Raw genomic sequence first — 22,203 nt, 5'->3', positions numbered from 1 at the left:
TTTGCATGCTCTGATACCATAAATTTAGTGACCCTTACCTGGATCACCTACTAAACAGAACTTAGGCATGCAATTAACTTAATTAAACGGATAACAGAATAAAACTGCGGAAACCATAAACATTATACAATCCCAAGAAAAGGAATCTGTAAATACCCAAATATTATACAACCAGATCGAACAACTGTATTAATCCAAATAACAACAGAATAAAACCTAGGCGAAGCTCCAGCTGACCAACAACTGCCTAGCCCCTCTTGGATCCACCCGCCTCGTCCAATCGCAAACCTTCCCCATGGAATAGGGTGTCCAGAAACACAGAGTACGAGACGTGAGCATAAAACGCTCAGTACGAGAGTATGAGTATATATGCATGAAAAGTGAACTCCCTATAAACTCGAGGTCAAGGATCAGATAACAGAGACAGACCGGGCCTTGGTATGTAGCACGCTGTGCCGTCGCTTCAGGAGGTGACTCCCATACCATAATACCAGTGAATATGCCGGACCCAAATCGATGGAAGTCCAACCACTAACAGGATAGGAAAAAACCCTACTAACAGACATCTCGAAGGAGATAGCTCAGTATGCAAATGAATGCAGCATAAATCAATGACATATAAACCATGCAGTCACATAATACATGCATACTCAGTCAGGATATCTCGAACAGTACTTCCGTACCTCAAATCAGTGCAAGCTCTACCAACTCTAGGTCCACGCCTATAGTCTGCTCTACACTTTCAAATGATACTACTATCATTATAGTGCTTTAAAAGCCTTAACTAAGCTATAGCATACTCCTAAATATTTATAGGAAGCAAAAGCTATACCTTCGTCCGTCGCTAGCCCTTTGCTGTCGAGTGCCTCAAAACTAGACCAAAGCTCTGCTACGACGCCTGGATCGCTATGCCACTTCCGGATTTCCAACAGAACGCCTAGAATTCCCTAGATCTGAGTTAGAAGGCTAAGTAATTAAGAGAGAAGAGAGGAACTGGTGCACTTTAAAAATGAGCTCGGCACCCCCTATTTATAGACCGAGTTCGGGCCCTCCGAACTGACTTCGGAGCCTCCGAACACGTTCGGATCGTCCGAACTGGACTTCGGATCATCCGAACTCAATATTACGTCATTGCTTACGTCAGCATAATGACGTCATCCACGATGACTGTCGGCAGCACGTTCGGAGCGTCCGAACCACTCTTCGGAGCGTCCGAACCCTGACTTCGGAGCCTCCGAACTCGATGACCCTCAAACCATTTCCAAGTGTTCTGAATCCAATTCCGGACTCCGTTAACCCATTAAGAGTTCCCTTAATCACGTTTATTCTTGACTAGGAGGATTAATGAATTGATTAATACTTAATCACTGATTTCGGGCACGGGCTACTACAAAAACTCATTGATCAAATATCGATATTTCAAAGCAATAATCGATTCAAACCTCGATCGAACTCTCAATTACTCGAATTCTTGCAACTCGAATTCGATAATCTCCAATTCAAATCTGAAATTGATAGCAATACACTCAATATTACATTTCAAACTCATTTCAATGTCTAGCTCAATCCAAATACCCCAAAATTCATCTAAATTCAAACCGACGGCATAACGATTAATTATCGGGTATTTTCAAAATTATTCAACATCAGTATCATCACAATTCCAACACAATATCATCCTCAATTTTCGAAGTCCATAGCCCCTAAAATCTGGACATTTTCGAAAATTACAATAAAAATGGAAACCATGTTCAAACGATGGTATTTTCTCAAACTGTCTTATATATATATGTTTATGCAATCAAATCTCGAATCCAACAACATCCAAAATTTAGAACTTGGTAGAATCTTACCAAACTTACGTTAAAACATAGCCCTCGACGCGAGGATTCCGAATATGCAATTATTTTTGAAATCCAATGGCGGGTGTCGACGGATCGGAGCTTGGAACGGACGGTAATGGAGTTGGAAGCTTCCTGCAGATTTCTCCTTCTTCTTCACGTTTGAAGAAGAAAATAATAATGAGGAGACGACCTCATTAAGTGATGTTTAAGTCAAATTCTTTAATTTGCATTTTAGTCCCTGGAATTCTCAAAACTGCAATTCAGTCCTTGCTCAATTTTTAAACTTCAATTCAGTCCTTCAATTTAACAAACTCGAAATTTAAATCTTAAATCCCGTAAATTCTCAAATTAAATATTCTCGGGGCATTACAGATTACGCTTCCGTTACTGTAAGGTGATTGTACTGATTTTATAGCAAGACGGAGGCCCACATAATTAATATCTAGTTGAAATTATATCAAACATGAAATTTTAATAATTTAAAAATAATATGTTGATATTAAAGAAAAGTACAGTGAAATTAATTGAAATGGATCCTTAATTTTAGCATGACATAGATAGTAGGTGGTTTTTGGTATAAGGGTGAGAAATGCAACTTGTGTTTTTTTTTACAATTTTGTCCAATAATCTATATGAAGTATAATGTATGTTTGAACGTTGCATTGATGTGATCAAACAAATCAAAATAGTTTCTAAATAAGTCTCAACCTTTATAATATAAGGGTCCGTTTGGTATGCCTGATAAAAGGCTGATTAATTAACAATCAAACCTAGTCACATGTTTGGTATGATTTTTGACTCCCGTAAAGAATCCCATTGGCCCGCAGGCAGCCCGCACTGTACACACAAAATGAAAGTTAATTTAACCCTTCTCCACCTGTGTGATTGCTTGTCATTCCAATGATAAAGTTTCAACATTACTGTTATACCCTCTTAAATAATAATAATAATAATAATTAAATATAATGTCAACTAGGTTGATGGAAATTGGAACGTCAATCATTTTTCATAATTTTATGTTATTTTCAATTTTTTTTTCAAATAATAGAACTAAAAATAATATGAAGAATTAAATTAATAATAATAAAAAAAATTATGAATATTTATATATTTTGGCAAAAACATTAATATTTATATATTATGGAAAAAACATTAAAAATTAATAAATTAATAAATATTTATGCAATTATATTATTAATATACATGAATTGATATTCATGTAAATAATTAATTCAGTATTATATAATTAAATTTAAAAATATATACGTTGGATATATACAAAAATAATATGGGAAAAATTAATATACAAAAGGGTATTTTTGTCATTGCGTTGAAATATATACAATTTATCCTTCAATTTAAAATGCTATCAAACAACACACATTTTATCACTTACATTAATTATCCACATCTTTTATTGTTTTATCATTCTAATTATCTATCATCCAGTTATCCCATCACACAAATCAACGGAGCCTAAGATACCGTTTGGTATCATGGATGAGATGTATGAGAGATGAGTGAAATTATGATAAAAACATGATAAGATGTGTATAAGTAATACATAGATATGAATAATATGTTGTTTTGTATGTTTTTAGTTTTGTAGGATTATTATATTTATTCTCTTAATTTCCCTTGTTAATTTCACACAATTACATGCTTAATTATATAAAAATGTCATTTCTTGTGAATGATAAATTTTTTTGGAGAATGAGTAAAAATTTTTGATCTATATGAAATCATTTTTGTGGGAGGTAATTTTTCCTACAAAAATAAAGTCACGATTTATTTTTATTATTATATTAAATAAATAAAAATGAATTTATATATAAATTTAGAGGCACATTTTTATAATAAAACATGCATAATTTTCACAAAACCATTGTCTGTTTGTTTTCAGATTTTCTTAATTTTTAAAGTGCTCTTTTGCATGAATTGAAACATAAAAAATAAAAAATGAAGGATAACAATCAATATATGAATATAAAAAAACAAAATATTTCTTTACAACCTGATATAAAAACATGCATAATTTTCACAAAATCATTTTGTGAACCTTTTTTTAGATTTCCTCACTTTTTGAGGTATTCTTTGCCGGTGTAAAAAGAAACATATACAAGTAAAGCATAAAAGCGAAGGATATGAAGTTCGATGCTTATTAGAAATCAAGAAATTGTGCTAGTTGTTAGCATCGACAAAACACATTGTAAAAAAGATAGAAACTAAATACAATGTACCAAAAGCATATAAAACATCCAAATCTAGTTTATCTGATTTCAGTAGCTTATTAACCTGATTTCAGTAGCACATCCTAATTGATTTCAGTAGCTTCTTAACCAAAGCTAGCCTTTCCTCAACTGGGAGACTCAAGAACAGAGACAACTTTTTAGGTTTCTCAACTAACATCTCAGCAGCAGCCAACCTCTCTTCCCTGGTCAGTTCTTCAATCATTCTTAAGGCATAAAATACATCATTTGTTGCATCTATATCATGGCCAAACTTTTTTATAAGATCAGACATGGTATCCCTTGTCATTTCAGTGAACTTATTGATTGCATCAATAAAAAGCTCCTCGCCTTGAGTTTGTAATTTTCTCTTTTTAGTCTTCTTCTTTTTGCTATCTGCAGTCCATGAATGTGGCTTTGTTCCAGACATAGATTCACTAGTAGCATTGATGGTATGAAGTACGTCATCCGGCTCAGCTTCCATTTCCAACCCTACGTCACTTGTCATGTTGAGTACCCCTTGTACAATTTCAGTGAAGGTCTCCACTTTTTCTCCATTGGCACGGTCATTCCCAAAAATTTCGCACCAATCATAGTAATATGGCCAGCGCCTGTAGCGCATCATACGTGCAGTAGCATCATTCTGTGTGAAAATTTAATATAAGAGAGTAAAAGCATTAGTCCAAACAATAAATAAATAATGACTTCATAATGCAGAAAAGAAAGATAATAGATATTACCTTAATAATGGACTCCCAAGCTTCATTCGTGGAATCGACCATCTAAAAACACCAAGTACCCACAACGAAAGCCATTTTCACTCTTGTAACCAGAATTGATTGCATCCTTCAGTGATTGAATGAGGACTTCTTCCTCTCGCATAGTCCAGATACGTCGACCTTTATCCGATTTCTTTCCTTTCTCAAGTAATGCCTTGCTAGATGCTCCACCCTCCATGTATGCTTTATATCAGTAGCTAAGCCCTGTGTACATGAAAATGAAGCTAATAAGAAATAACCACCAAGCAAAGAATCCTAAAAAATGAAAAAATGAAACTAATAAGAAATAACAGCAACCAAGCAAAGAAGCCATGAAACATGAGAACAATGAAGCTTATAATAAATAACAACCACCAAAAAGAAGTGTCAACGAGACATTTACGTATAACAATACCAAATCAATCACAAAATCCAAGATACATAATAAATTGTTCATTTGTCTCAAAGATTAACACCCAAGACAGCCCTCTCCAAAATATATAATATGTTTTAAACAACATATGTATCTAATATATTTCATCTATTGTGATACATCGATAAAGCCAAGTTTTCTCTCCACATATCTCAAGCCGGAGAAGACCCGATGCTGTCAATGAAGTCACAGTCAACATCTTCATTGGTGGTGCTGGTTGTAGCATTGACAACTTCCTCTAGCAGATCATTTGGCATTTCAGAACGGATGAAATTATGCAGAAGAATACAAGCCATAATAATACGATTATGAACTTTTAGGGGGTAGAATGATGGACTCCGAAGTATAGCCCAACGTCTTTTCAGCAGACCAAATGTCCTTTCAATAACAATACGTGCACGACAATGCTTGGAGTTGAAGTGCTCCTTGTAATTTTGAGGACCAATGGAACCATGCGCCCAATCATCCATATGATAATGTGTTTTCCTGAATGGTGTTAAAAACCCTTCCACATTTGCATACCCGTTATCGCATAGATAATAGCAACCTGAAATAATTCAAATCAAGGCAGCCTTGTTACATGTTAAATACAAATCTTAATTAAATAAGTATCTGGAAATTTTAGTGGCACCAGTAAATTCAATTCTCACCTATAGGGGTTCTTAACCCATCTTTTCTAGTAACGGCATCTCGAAGAATCCTTGCATCTGCAGCTGACCCTTCCCAACCTGATAGAGCGTATATGAACTTCATTTCACTATTACAAACCCCCAAAACATTAATGGTTGTTGTCCCTTTCCTTGTCCTATATCTTGGCTTGTCCTTGTTTGATATGTGGACGGTGATATATGTACCATCAAGTGCACCAAGACAGCCCTGTGAACATGTTAAATACAGTGTTGGCAGTGTTAAGATAACAAAAAGACATGCTTGATTGAACCATAAGAATTGAAACAGTTAGTTGAATCGTCAAAAGTTGATGAATTAGGTGAATTGATTGGCATACCTTAAACCATTTCCAGGTTTCATTTGTGCAATTCTCATCAACAGGTGCGGGCTTCACAAGAAGTATAATGTGCAACTTCAAAACAGATGTGAGGACCTCATGGAAATAAGTGCTTACAGTATGCCCACTGCGTTGATAGTCGTGCCCAATGATTCTATTTTTCTTATGATGCGCTAAAATAGACAAAAATATCGCAACCTTCTCTTCGACCCGAAGATATCTAGATTCTTGAAGGCCTCCAACATTGATTAGTAGGTAACATAGTCGTGCAAATGCGTTTCTACTCATCCTCAAGTTAACAATACACTTCACATCTCCTACTTCAATTATCCTATGTAAATGGTTGATTTGGGCTTGTAACCTTTCTGTAATAACATACAAGGCGTGTCTCCTATGGTGTCTATGTTTTTTTTGGGATAAAAACTTGACATAAAAACGTGTTATCAATGTCAAAAACACGAACCAAGAGGCGAATAGTTGACGTAGTATTAAAAAAATATGGATGGCTTCATCTTCTTTTCCCATTACAGAAGTCATTTTGCAACATGGCGGCCAAGTTGTACATAAATTTATTAAATACTTACCATAGCAGTATGTTCACAATTGCAGCAAGCTTTTCCCAAATAATAAACATTTCAGAATCAAAATAATAACGATTTCCTTTTAAAAAAAAACTCAAATACACGAACTCAAAATAGCTGGATATGAACAGAAATTCACCACCATGTATTCTTACAGGCATTTTGTAAAGCAATACTTCACAATAGTCACAATAATTAGAGCAATTTCAAGCACATACATATTTACCACAATATTCAATGGGAATTTCGATTGCTTTTATGTGTTCATGATAATCAGAGCAAGTTCAAGCACAATTTTATTTTCACAAAATAATTCACATTCATCAAACCAACCATAATCTTCTAGCTAATAACATCAGATCTCAATTCCATCGAGAACGACAAAGAAGAGAGAAGAGAATAATGTCGAATGTAAAAAAAAAAATGGATCATACCTACAACGTGAATTAATCTTCGAAATCCTGAGTCATTTACCTGCTACAATTCAAATCTGAAGTTGATGAGAAAGAAATCGCGAAAAATATCAAGGAAAGGGCACAATGAAATTTTGAATCGATACCTCAATCTCCCATCAGCGGCTGCAGCGTGTGTAGGGTTTTCTCGCGTTGCTTGGGTTTTGGCATGGGAAGAGGGGTAAATTGGTAAAATTTCACCAATAGGATAATCATCCATCATTAATACCATGTGTTAGAAGGTAATTTTCATCAAGCCCTCATCAAATATCATACCGGGCCATGAGATATAATTAGGATAACAAAAAAATGAGAAAAACATGGGATGATTAAAATTTATGGATCATCCTACTCTCATCAAATGTACCAAACGGTACCTAATAGTATAGATAGTATAGATAATCTTAGCTAAGTTATTTTAAAATATAATATAATAATCATTAAAAACAGCGATTATTTCATGCAATTTTCAAGGGAAGAAGCCATTAGACCAAATGGCTGCCGCATGATGATTGCCACTGTCACTAAATGGCAACATCGTCCCATCGCCGTCGCCATACCCTAAAAACCCTCCCATTTGCAGTTGATGATAACTCGGATTCCCCATCCAATCCGATAGCCAAATCGGATGAGGTGCCCTCTCCATCCCTCCTAACTCCTCCTCCTCCACCGCCACCTTCTGCTCCAACGCTGCCCTCACCGACGGCTCCTCCTCCTTCTTAAGCATCTCAATCCTCTTACCGACTTCCTTCAAGTTCTGATCAAGCAACCACCCCATATCGTTCAACTCGGGCACCGCCAATCCCTGCAACCATTTCCCTGTCAAACACTGATACATGAGATGAGTGATCTCCTTCTCTCGGTTATCTTTCTGCAGTTTCTTGATCTGCTCCGCCGCCTTGGCGATCTGGCCTCGGATAAAAGACTCTTGGTTCACCATCTTCTTTCTATGCTCCATCTCCGGCACACGCCTGAACTGCGCTATCACACGCTGCACCGCACGAGGATCCTACCGCGGCATGGAGTCGTAACACTATGGCACATGCGTCGATCCGTGCTTAGCTCGCTCACCTTCTTCATGAGCCCTTTCTTTCTTTTCTTGTAGGTCGCTTTCCGAGACGAATCGTTGGTGATGAATGAGAGCTTCACCTTCTTTCTCGTCATGGAAGCAAACCAAGATCAAGATCGGAAGCAATGGTGGATATATAGAGTAGTGTATGTGATTTGTGGGGAATGCATGTTTGGTTTCTGGTAATTGCTATATATATATATATAATATAAGGGTTTAATTTGTGGCATTTGTTTGAAATTATGAGGGAAGATTTTGGGAGTAATGTTTTCCAACGTTTTGGTAATAATTTTAATAATTTCATATCATTCAAATTATTGCTTGAAGATATGTATTATTCTCTATTTATGTCTTGTTTAGTCGCTAGTCACATGCCATATATGATGTTAATTATAATTTGGCACTTGTTAATTCATTTATATTTTATTATAATATATATATATTCGGTAAACAATTGCTAATTTGGACACATTTGTTCATCAAATTCTTGTAGCCTCTTATATTGTTATATGCCTATTTTTTAATTTATGATTGTGCAGTTGATTTTTTTTTGGATATTTTTGAATTTATTGAAATGAGATTTATATTTGAATTTTTTTTTTAAATTTTACATATATAAATTTTTAATAATTTTAGATTAAATTGATATTTGTTCGAATAATTTAATTCAAAATATCAAAGATTGGAGAGTTTAAAATTTTAGTTTGGATTAAAAAATATTTATAAACGTTGGTAGCACGTGATTCATATTTAAAAAACATCGTATAGGTCATTTTAAAAAATGACCTTATTTGGTCTTATTTTTGGTCAAATGACCTTAAATTTTTTTTTTTAGTCAATGACCTCCATTCTGATTAAAAACACATTAATTTTAATTTAAATTTAACTAATTATTGTACTTTATGAAAAATAAAATAATAAAATAATTATATATTCTAATTAATGTGATTGGTCAAATTCAAATTTAAAGTGTACGTTTCCTCTCTCTTCTATTATTTTCTCTATTTCTCATAAGTTCATACGTTTTCTTCTCTTCTTCGATTCCGTTGATTTCTTCTTTCTCTTTTCATTTTCATCCAATTAACATGATTTCTCTTTTGGGTTCCATTCACAAGCTTTTTCCCCTAATTTTTAAAATTTGTATGCAGATTCTGTGATTTATTTTCTCCATTCACAAGCTAGGTATACATATTTTTCCTCCACTTCTTTTTTTGTAAGCAGATTTTGTAATGGTCTTCTTGTTTATAACGTTGGTCTTTTATGGTCTTCGTATTTAGATAATGGTTATGTAGTTATGTATTATGATTAGTATGATTATATCATGGTTGTTGTGGATGGTCTCTGTAGTTTATAATAGTCTCGCATAATAGCTATATGATTGTCTCATAGTCTAGCCGATTGTTGTGGATGGTCTCCTACCTTGTTGTGGATGGTCTCCGTAGTTTTATAATGGTGTCCATAGTATTATAATGGTCTCCTACCTTGCTATAGATGGTCTCTGTAGTTTATAATGGTCTCTCATAGTTAGCCTTGCCGTGTGGATGCTTGTTGTGGATGGTCTCCGTAGTTTTTTTAACGGTCTCCATAGTTTTATAATGGTCTCATGGTTATATGATTGTCTCCTAACTTGTCATGGATGGTCTATGTAGTTTTATAACGGTCTCTCGTTGTTATATGATGGTCTCCTAAACTTGCCATGGATGGTCTCTATAGTTTTTGGTCTCTATAGTTTTATAATGGGTCTTCTAACCTATAATTTTTTTGCCAAAAAAAAAATAGAACTATTTTTAACATTGATTTTGTTGTTTATGCAGGATGCCCATGACAAATATTATATGCGAATATGATGGGGAGTGGGAAATTAATGAGAATGACATTTGTAATTGGAGCTTTGGATTGAATTCTCAGATGATAACCATTACAGTGGAAGAGTTAAACTTGAATGTGGAAGATGTTGTTTGTGAGATATGCAGTGTTTTAGACGTGAACAGAGATAGTTATAACTTCAAGTTAAGTTATCTTCCAAAAGTTCAGACATACAATTCGAGGCCAATTTATGTACGTAACCAGCTAGAATTGAGATCATATTTACTATTTGGGGATCACCTTAGTAGACCCGTGCTCCACATCGAAAGATCACATGTTAACAATTATGAAGAAAATTATGTTGTTGCTACTAACAGAAGTACATGTAATGAAATGGTAAATCTTCAAGTTGATATGGGATATAGTGATGTTGCCAATCATGCTGATATTCATTCACCCAATGCTTTGCGTGATGAATATTTTGATCGTACTTTTACCACTGACGAGGGTGTAATGATATCTCATCCATCAAATATTGAAGAAATTGAGGTTGTTAGAGTGGAATTAAGTCCAATTAATTTGTCCGATGAGCAAATGACAAAAGATTTAGTAACTAATACTGGAGTGGACTTAACTCCAACTAATTTGCGTGATGAACAAATGGTAGAAGATTTAGGAGGTGATGTGGTGGAACAAAAATTTATTGGTGATCCTAGTAATGCTAGTTATTCTTTCGTAGACGGATCAAATCTTGCTGTTGGACAAGAATTTGAAAACAAAGAGGAAGTGAAGAATGAGTTGATAAAGATCGCTATAGCTGCATGCTTCGAGATTCATGTTTTGAAATCTACAAAAATTCTTTATGAAGTTCGATGTGTCACCAATGCATGTACCTGGAGAGTGAGTGCTGGAAAAATGAATGATTCAACTCGTTTTTGTATCAAAACTTATTGCAATACACACACATGCGACCTTGGTGATAGAAGAAGAAGACATAGGCAAGCGAGTTCTGTTGTTGTTGCCAGTATGTTATTGGAGATTTATGAAGGTCAATACACGACACCTACACCAAAATTGATAATGACAATGATGCAAAATAAGGTACTTGATGTTTCTTACTATAAGGCATGGAAAGGCAAACAAATTGCTCAAAACAAATTAAGAGGTGATCCGAATGAGAATTTTATGTGGCTACCTTTGTATTTGGAAATGATAAAGCAAGTGAATGATGGTAGTGTGACTTGTCTACATTTGGATGAGCAACATAGATTTAAATATATGTTTGTAGCTTTTGGTGCATGTGTCAGTGGCTTCAAATTTATGAGAAAAGTTATTTCTATTGATGGAACATTTTTGAAAGGTAAATACAAAGGTGTGTTACTTGTTGCAATTGCCCAGGATGGAGATTTTCATCAGTATCCTATTGCATGGGGTGTTGTTGACTCAGAAACTACCGAATCATGGACATGGTTTCTAAAAAACCTCCAAGAACTGATACCTGATGATGAAAGATTGTTGATTATTTCTGATAGGCATCAAAGTATAATAAATGCTGTTGCTAATGTGTATGAAAATGCACATCATGGTTATTGTGTGTGGCATCTTTCACAAAATATAAAATCTAAATTCAGAAAAACAGGTGCTTCTGAATCATTCGCACGAATAGCACACTTATATAAATGTTCTGAATTTGATTCACAATACGATGATATGAAGAGCAGATATCCACAACTAGCAGCCTATTTGAAAGAGCACACTTGTTTTGAAAAATGGTGCAGAGCATATTTTCCGAGCTCAAGGTATAACATAATGACAACAAATGGGGTTGAATCGATAAATTCTAGATTACGGTATGACAGAGAACTTCCTATTATTTCATTGCTAGATGCACTTCAAAAGGTTACTTCGGGTTGTTTACCAGATATCGTAATGCTGCAAATGAATGCACGACATCAATGACACCTTCTGTGGAGAAGATTCTTCGGGAAAGGTTCATTTTATCTCAGACAATGCATGTGGAAGAATTGAATGAGATGGAATATCATGTTACTGGTCATGGACACAATGAAATTGTGGATTTTGGTTCAAAATCATGCACTTACAGAGTGCTTGATATTGATAGAATTCCATGTGTACATGCTATAGCAGCAAGCTTTAAAGCCAAAATCAGATGTTATGACCTTTGTTCAGAATATTATTCATCGAATACATGTGCTCTTGCATATGCTCAAACTGTGTACCCTGTGCCTCAGAGATGTGATTGGACCGTGAATATTCCTGAATTTCATGTGTTGCCTCCAGACCTAAAAATTAGGCGTGGAAGAAGGACAACTAATAGAATTCCTTCTGTTGGGGAGTTTGGTAGACGTAAATGACCTTTATGCTAGATTGGTCTTTGTATGGCATATGATGATAACCTTATTGCTTTGATGGTCTTTTGATGGTCTTGCTAGCTTCGTGATGGTCTTTGATGGTGTCGCATGGCTCTTATTGCTTTTATAGTCTTTTGATGATCACTCTAGCTTCACGTGTTCTTATTGCTTTTATGATCTTTTGGTCTCTTGATGGTAGCACTGGCTTCATGATGGTCTCGGATGGTCTCTCTTGGCTTTATTGCTTTGATGGTCTTTTGATGGTCTTGCTAGCTTTGTGAATGGTCTTTGATGGTCTCGTAGGGCCTTATTGCTTTTATGGTCTTTTGATGATCACTCTAGCTTCACGTGGTCTCTTGATGGTCGCACTAGCTTCATGGTGGTCTCGGATGGTCTCTCTTGGCTTTATTGCTTTGATGGTCTTTTGATTGTCTTGCTAGCTTTGTGAGTGGTCTTTAATGGTCGTTGATGGTCTATATGATGGTCCCTTAGTTTTGGATGATCATTTTAGTTGTATGATGGTCGTTCAACTTTGTAATTGAGTTACATGTTATTTCAACTCAACCTAATTATTAATTTATGATGGTCCCCCTTATTATCTCTTTATATATCTCTATATTAAATTATATGTCATTCATATAAATAACATCATTTATATATTTTTTAAATAATATTTATATGTTATTATATGTATATAATGAATATGAATTTACAACGAGATCTCAATATATATGACAAAGTATATAGATTTATCATATATATGTATGATGCATATCAATATATAAATGACATATTTATATGTTACTATATGTACAATATGTTATGATATTGTAGCATAATACAATGTATCATAATATATCAATATATGCTATGATATATATTTTCACGACATCATCTCAATTATATATCAAAATATATATCTAATTATATGTTATTATATATATGTACAAATCATTTAGTTACTTTTTAAATTTACTAAAAGTATATATATATATATATATATATATATATATATCATATATCTAATCCATAAAAGTTTTACGTATTTATTAAAAAAAGTATCTATATCTCTATATATCATGTCATATTTCATGCATGTGAATGATATATTTATATGAATACATATGCAACATGTTATGAAGTATTGTGCATCACATGAATATATCATAATATACATAAAATATACATATTTAAGTTATGATATATGAATTTACGATATGTATGTTATGACATATAACTACAATATATTGCATTACAATACATCATATCATTCTATGTCTATATGTTTATATTTATATGTATTATATGTACAACATATTATGATGTGTTATGTACAACGATATCTGATAAGGGAGTGTTATTTACACTTCATCTTTTGTTAATTTCATTTCATCTTTAATATTTTTACAAAAATTGACAATGACACCCTCTAAATGATTGGTTTTATTTTTAGTAAATTCATTAATGATTTCAATGAGAAATTCCTAAAATATGTTGTGATATATAAGTTATGATATATGGATTTATGATATGTATGTTATGACATATAACTACAATATGTTGCATTACAATACATTATATCATTCTATGTCTAAATGATATATTTATATGTATTATATGTACAACATATTATGATGTGTTATGCATCACGATATCTCATAGGGAAGTGTTATTTACATTTCATCTTTTGTTAATTTCACTCCATAATTAATATTTTTACAAAAATTGATAATGACACCCTCTAAATGATTGGTTTTATTTTTAGTAAATTCATTAATGATTTCAATGAGAAATTCCTAAAATATGTTAATTAATCAAAAAAACGTATGGTTAAATTTGTTAATCGTTAAACGCAAAAATAAATATAAATAAATTTAAAACTAATTGTTATTTTTATTTTTGTGCTAAATTATATTTTTTTAATCAAATTTCCGTATCAAATGATGTTCTGTTTTTATTTTTTAATTTTTATTACATATCTTTATATTTTTTTTATATCTTAAGAATTAAAATTTTAATTAAGCATAATATCTTCCGTAATAGTCAGTTAATATATTTTTGTATTTAAAATTGTACAAAATAAAAAAATAAACATAAACATATATTAATATATCTAATAATATATTATTTAACTAAGATGTAGTGCTATTAACAATTTTTGTAAATTACATGTTTATGACATATAACTACAATAAGTTGTATTATTTACAACACATTATATCATAAACTACGACGCATATAGCCTCATAAAGTAGGAGACCATGCAAGCTCAATGAAAGACCATTACAGGACCTTCAATAAGACCTTCAGTAAGACCATTAATAGCCAGAGACCATACAATGTTAGCAGAGACCATTAAAAGACCTTCAATGAGACCATTAAACATTTAATGCCTAAGCATATATTTTCAATTCAACATGATCAACAAAGTTCGAATATAACAAAATATATAATAGATCATTTTTTTGAAAATATAATAGATCTATTTTCAATTCAACATATAATAGATCTATTTTCTATTCAATGTCCAATGTCCATTCCAAATAGATAAAGTAAAGAACTTTCTAAAATCAGCAACTGTATCATCATTGAGTGTTAATACATTCATGTCAGATAGCTCCAACGCAGCTTTCGTGATGACATATACTCCACATTCTCCACTACAATATGAAAAAAGATACTAATTAATACTACGATATACAATAAAAATAAATAAATTTATTTCAGTGAGTGTAATATATGACTAACCTTAACTGTTGTTGGGGGAAAGATCTAGGTCGATCAACTTTCCACTTCTTGTTATTTTTAACTATTCCCAACTTCATCATCAGCACAACAATCATTGCTCCAATTGGCATCATGAACGAGAGTATTTCACGTGTATTGTAACAACTCTGGTCCGAATAAAAAACAAGTATTTCTTTTTCCTTCACATTCACCATCAAAAGTATCCAATGCTTTGACAAGTTATGAGCAAACATAATACTTCTGGCATTTTTCCAGGAAATTGTTGGCCACTTAAAATATTTCCCGGTCATAAGCTTTATCAATGTGTCAACATTCTTTTTTTTTTTTTATCATCATTGAACTCATTTATAAGCCTCTGGGAGAAATAACTATCCATCAATGAAATATCTTGAGCAAAAATTGTTGGATGAATTTTTTGTAGAACCAGCAAACCCTTGAAGCATTCAGAAATATGCTGAAAATACATTAACTAAACTATTATATGTTATATATAATAAAATTAAAAAGTTATAAATAAATCAAGAAACTCACATCATTATCTATCCAAGATCCAGGTGTGTACAATTTGTTGAGCCACAATTTGTTGTAATCTCCACACATTCCTTTCTTCACAGTGGTTTCCTCCATAATTTTCAAATCCAACTTCAGCTGCTTGATATCCTTCTTATATGCTTTATTGTCAAACCAACCTAAAAATGGATTGAACTTCATGAAAATCACGGAGGGTCCAGTGGTGAATGGAGTCGATAAAAACTTTGATTTTTTAACAACACGTTTCGGGGATGAAGGGATCATCAAATATCGTTGTTCTTCTAGCTCTGGACATGGTTTTCCCTCCGATCTAAGAACATCATCTTTATCTATTAACATATAAACAAAAAATATTAATAACTCCACAAATTCATTCGAAATATATAACTCAAAATGTTCTAATTATAAAATACCGATTTGAGGTGTGGATGTTTTTTGTATGTGCTCAAATATTCCATTCGATTGATGAACATCACCTGTATCTATTAACATATTAAAAAAATATTAGTAATTTCACGAAATATTTGGAATGTATAATCAACAAATTACCAATATGTTGTGTGGAAGATTGTTGTATGTGCTCGAATCTTTCCTTCGATTGATGAACATTTTTTTTATCTGTTAGCATATAAACAAAAAAATATTAAGAGTAAAATACCAAAATTTCATAAATTACTATTACAATACCCGTGTATCGTGAAGAAAACTGTTGCAGTGGAGTGCCGGTGCTCAAGGATATTTACTAAAACCATCTATATCATTAATAAGATACAGTAGCTTTTCATCTATAGATGGATCACCTTTCTCCTTAATTGGCCACAGAAGTCCACCAACAAATAACAAACAAGCTAATATGATTTTATCCATATTCACTTCAATTAAAGAACTACCAACCATCTCATCTAATTTCGCACGTACATCACTCAATAAAACTATAATCGTCCCAGGAAAATATTTTTCGTGAAAATCATTACATTCTTGGATTGGTGGAAAATTTTCGCTGCAATCCAGTCCTGTTATCATACAATATTCATATAATGAAAACCGGATTGGTCTCTTACAAACTACAAAACATAATTCATCCTTGTTTTTCGTGGAACCCATCCTGACCATAAGATACCATAAAATTTGACTCAATGCTTTGTAATCTTTTGAACAAGTGATTAAATTTCCAAATTGTGTGTTGTTTACCATGAATTTCATCTTTTCCGGATTTAGACTATTCAATATTACCTCCGATATTTCTTTGTAACGTGCTTGAACTGTTAATTTTCACTTGAAAGCCTCTTTTCTGGTAGATAGTTGAGTATCTAAATGTACCTGTGTGAGTAAGAGAAAATAATATTAAAATAAAAAGAAGTCTCCACACGTTATAAAAATGGTCTTCGTAGACCATCTAATGGTCTCCAAAAACCATCCAATGGTCTCCTTAGCAAAAAAAACAGTGCACATAAAAAATGGTCTCCAAGATTTGTCGTCTTTTTGGCCTTCTTTTCAAATAAAAAAATGAAATGGTCTTTGTAGACCATATAATGGTCTCCAAAAATAGTCAAATAAAAATGAAATGGTTTTCGTAGACCATCCAATGGCCTTTTTAGCAAAAAAATAGTGCACATAAAAAATGGTTTCGAAGATGCCTCTTTTGTCGTCTTTTTTGGCCTTCCTTTCAAATAAAAAATGAAATGGTCTGTAGTAGCCCGTAACCAAAATCAGTGATTAAGGGATTAATCAACGCTAATTAAATAGATTGGGTACCGGACGGATCGGAAGCTCCGATGCAGGATCGAAAGCTCCGATGGTATTACGTCAGGCATGACGTGTGGCAGGATCGGAAGCTCCGATCACCCCTATCCGTAGTCAACCAGTGATATTTTGACACGTGACAGATAACGATGTTCGGAAGCTCCGATGGCAGGATCGGACGTTCCGATCGAGGATCGGACGTTCCGATCGTGGTCTATAAATAGAAGGTCGAGGCTTCATTTTGATTTGCCAATTCCGGGAATTCCCTCTCCTTTTAGACGTTTTAGAGTTGTTCTAGTCTTCTTAGGCTTGGCCCGGAGGTCGGCGAGGCATTCGGGAGTCTTAGCGGAGTTGTGCCGAAGTTTTGGAGGCATCGACATCAAAGGGCTAACGACGGACGAAGGTATAGCTTTTGCTTCCTAAAAATATTTAGGAGTATGCAATAGCTTAGTTAAGGCTTTTAGAGCACTTTAATGATAGTAGTATCATTTGGCAGTGTAGAGCAGACTATAGGCGTGGACCTAGAGTTGTTAGAGCTTGCATAGATTTGAGGTACGAAAGTACTGTTCGAGATATCCTGACTGAGTATGCATGTATTATGTGACTGCATGGTTTATATGTCATTGATTTATGCTGCATTCATTTGCATACTGAGCTATCTCCTTCGAGATGTCTATTAGTAGGGTTGTACCCTATCCTGTTAGGGATGGACTTCCATGGCTGGTATTATGGTATGGGAGCCACCTCCTGAAGCGACGGCACAACGTGCTACATACCAGGGCTCGGTCTGTCTTTGTATCTGATCCTTGACCTCGAGTTATAGGGAGTTCACTTGGCATGCATGTATACTCATACTCTCGTACTGAGCGTTTTATGCTCACGTCTCGTACTCTGTGTTTCTGGACACCCTATTCCATGGGGCAGGTTTGCGATTGGACGAGGCGGGTGGATCCAATAGGGGCTAGGCAGTGGTTGGCCAGCTGGAGCTTCGCCTAGGTTTTATTCTGTTGTTATTGGATTGATACAACTATTCGATTGGATTGTATTATTTTTGGGTATTTACAGATTCCTTGCCTTGGGATTGTATAATGTTTATGGTTTCTGCAGTTTTATTCTGATATCCGTTTAATTAAGTTAATTGCATGTCTAAGTTCTGTTTAGTAGGTGATCCAGGTAAGGGTCACTACATTTATGGTATCAGAGCATGCAAAGTATTCTTGGGATTTAGATTCTACATAAGATAACCGTTAGGTTAATTTTGTAGATGGCAGATCATGATGACCAGAGTTCTCATGGCAGTATTGGTGGGCGTTGGGGTGATGCCGACCGGGAGCCTCGTCGGGAACGCCGCCATCATCATCGAGATGAGGACCCTTTTAGTGTACGTCGATTCTTGCAGATGGGGCCTAAGCCCTTGTGCGGAGGCGAGTCTCCAGAAGAGGCGGAGAACTGGTTAGACCGCATAGAGACGACTTTCCGGACGTTTCACTGCACCGAGGACCCGAAGATGGTGACACTGGGATATCTTCTGGATGGACGTACGCGCAGGTGGTGGAGGTTTACTTCTGCACCTTTTGTTGTGGCGAGAGGAGTGGCCACCTGGGCCGAATTCCGCACAGCTTTCCACAAGCTATATTTTCCTCCTGCACTCCGACAGACGAAGGCAGGTGAGCTACTGAGCTTGCGGCAGGGAGCTTTGTCTATTGACGAGTATCAGCAGAAGTTCTTCGATCTGTTAGCCTATTGCCCGGAGATTGCCGACAGCTCCGAGATGAAGTATAATCTGTTTCTTCAGGGCCTTAACCCTGAGATCCATGACCGTGTGGCGGTTGGTGACGACATGTCCTACGAGGGTTTGGTGAGCCGTTGTCACCAGGCGGAGGACAGCATTCGACGGAACAGGTCTTTCTCTCAGTCGAGACCTGCTAGTTCTTTGGGTCCCCGTGCCCAATCTTTCAAGAAGTCTGGATCTACTTCTTCTTCCTCTGGCTCTGCTGGTGTTGTCCGTTTCAGAAAAAAGGACAAGTGTGATCACTGTGGGAAGAACCATCCATCCGACAAGTGCCGTAAAGCTTCTGGAGCTTGTTTTTGTTGCGGTGAGGTGGGTCATATCCGGAGGGATTGTCCACTATCTGGGGGAGGCAGTTCTGGTTCTGGTTCAGGATCTGGTTCTCAGGCCACCGTTCAGCAGAGGTCGCAGGGACAGTCTGCTGGGAGTTCTCATTTGAGGCCACGAGCTTCTGGCCAGGTGTTTGCCCTGAGACATGATCAGGCAGTGGAGGAGAATGAGAAAGTCATCGCAGGTACATTTTTGTTTTATGGTATACCTGCTCTTGTACTTATTGACACTGGTGCATCTCATTCCTTTATTTCTGCACGTTTTGTTAAGAGGCATAAGTTACCTTGTATTTCACTAGACGTAGTAGTTTCAGTTTCAACTCCGACGGGTCAGTCTGCTTTGGCCAAGAGCCTAGTGATGGGTTGCCCTTTAGAGTTCGAGGGTAACATTTTGATTGCGAATCTCATGGTCCTTGAGATGGATGATTTCGATTTCATTCTGGGAATAGATATGTTGACTACCTATCGAGCTTCAGTGGACTGCTATAAGAGATTAGTACGCTTTCATCCGGAAGGGAGTGAGAGCTGGTTTTTCTCTGGTAAGGGAGCGCGACCCCCGATGCCACTGGTATCTGCTTTGAGAGCCTATCGAGCTCTAGAGTCTGGCAGGGAAGGTTACCTTATCTATGCAGTTGATTTGTCCATTGAGAGCGTTGGGATAGAGAGCATTCCGTTCGTGGATGAATTTCCAGATGTATTTCCTGATGAGATTCTGGGTTTTCCTCCTGTTAGGGAAGTCGAGTTTGGCATAGAGTTGATACCGGGTACTTCGCCTATTTCTCAAGCACCGTATCATCTGGCTTCGTCAGAGATGCATGAGTTGAAGAATCAGCTACAGGATCTTTTGGACAAGGGGTACATTCATCCTAGTGTATCTCCTTGGGGAGCTCCTGTTCTCTTTGTGAAGAAGAAGGATGGGTCGATGCGGCTGTGCATTGACTATCGGCAGCTGAATCAAGTCACTGTGAAGAACAAGTATCCTTTGCCTCGTATTGATGACTTGTTTGATCAGCTGCAGGGCACTTTAGTTTACTCCAAGATTGACTTGAGATCTGGGTATCATCAGTTGAGAGTCCGAGATCAAGACGTAGCCAAGACTGCATTTTGTACTCGCTATGGGCATTACGAATTTCTAGTGATGCCATTTGATTTGACTAATGCGCCGGCTATATTCATGGACCTGATGAACCGTGTCTTCAGGGAGTATTTGGACAAGTTTGTCGTGGTCTTCATTGACAACATCTTGGTGTATTCGCGTAATATGGAAGAGCATGTTTCTCACTTGCGGTTGGTACTGCAGACTCTTCGAGATGAGCAGTTATACGCCAAACTGAGCAAGTGTGAGTTCTGGATGGATCGAGTGGTCTTTCTTGGCCATATCATATCCAGGGAGGGTATTTCTGTTGATCCAAGCAAGATTGAGGCGGTGCTTAATTGGTCGCGACCGACGACGGTTGCTGAGATCCGTAGCTTTTTGGGTCTAGCAGGATATTATCGTCACTTCATTTTGAATTTCTCTCAGCTAGCTCGACCTTTGACGCAGCTTACCCGCAAGGGTGTGGATTTTGAGTGGTCCTTCGAGTGTGAGGAGAATTTCTGTGAGCTTCGACGGCGGTTGACTTCTGCGCCAGTGTTGGCATTACCGTCAGGATCTGGAGGGTATGTGGTATACACTGATGCTTCTCTTCAGGGGTTAGGTTGTGTCCTGACTCAGAATGGGCATGTGATAGCATATGCTTCTAGACAGCTGAAGCTTCACGAGGACAACTACCCAGTCCATAATTTGGAGTTAGCAGCCATTGTGTTCGCTTTGAAGATCTGGCGTCATTATCTGTATGGAGAGAAATTTGAGATCTTCACCGACCATAAGAGTCTCAAGTATTTGTTCACTCAGGCGGAGTTGAACATGAGGCAGAGACGTTGGATGGACTTGCTTAAGGACTATGATTGCGAGATTAAGTACCATCCGGGAGCTGCTAATCTCACCGCTGATGCATTGAGTCGCAAGGTGCGACTATTCGCACTTCAGACTTGTTCGATGTCTAGTGCGATCAGTGACTGTTGTACTTCAGGATATACTTTCAAGCATAAGAAAGGTATGCAGAGTATCCAGATATTTGCAATATTATCTGAGCCAGCTTTGTATTCGCGGATTCGAGATGCTCAGATATCTGATTCGAAGACCCAGCATTTAGCTCGTCTAGCTAACGAGGGTAGCTTGTCTGGATTTCATTATCATTCAGATGGCTTTCTGTGTTTGTCTGGTAGGCTTGTGATTCCGCAGGATGTAGAGTTGCAAGAGGAGATTTTGTCTCAGGCGCATCGCACTAAGTTGAGTATTCATCCTGGGAGCAACAAGATGTACAAGGATCTACGTACTCGTTTCTGGTGGAAGGGAATGAAACGCAGTGTTTATCAGTTTTTTTTTTGAGATGTTTGGTGTGTCAACAAGTCAAGGCAGAGCACCGACGACCTGGAGGTTTGCTTCACAGTCTGCCTATTCCTGAGTGGAAA

At 35.9% G+C, this 22,203-nt stretch overlaps 1 pseudogene; it reads right to left on the bottom strand.

The window, feature by feature from the left end:
- Positions 1 to 7,771: 7,771 nt before the first annotated feature.
- LOC140870709 (agamous-like MADS-box protein AGL80) lies at positions 7,772 to 8,466 on the bottom strand (annotated as a pseudogene).
- Positions 8,467 to 22,203: the final 13,737 nt, after the last annotated feature.

The sequence above is a fragment of the Henckelia pumila genome, unplaced genomic scaffold (assembly GCF_033568475.1).
Source record: "Henckelia pumila isolate YLH828 unplaced genomic scaffold, ASM3356847v2 CTG_19:::fragment_2:::debris, whole genome shotgun sequence".
Lineage (NCBI taxonomy): Eukaryota > Viridiplantae > Streptophyta > Magnoliopsida > Lamiales > Gesneriaceae > Henckelia > Henckelia pumila.
The sequence above is the reverse complement of the archived record's forward strand: the minus strand, read 5'-3'. Positions and strand labels throughout refer to the sequence as shown.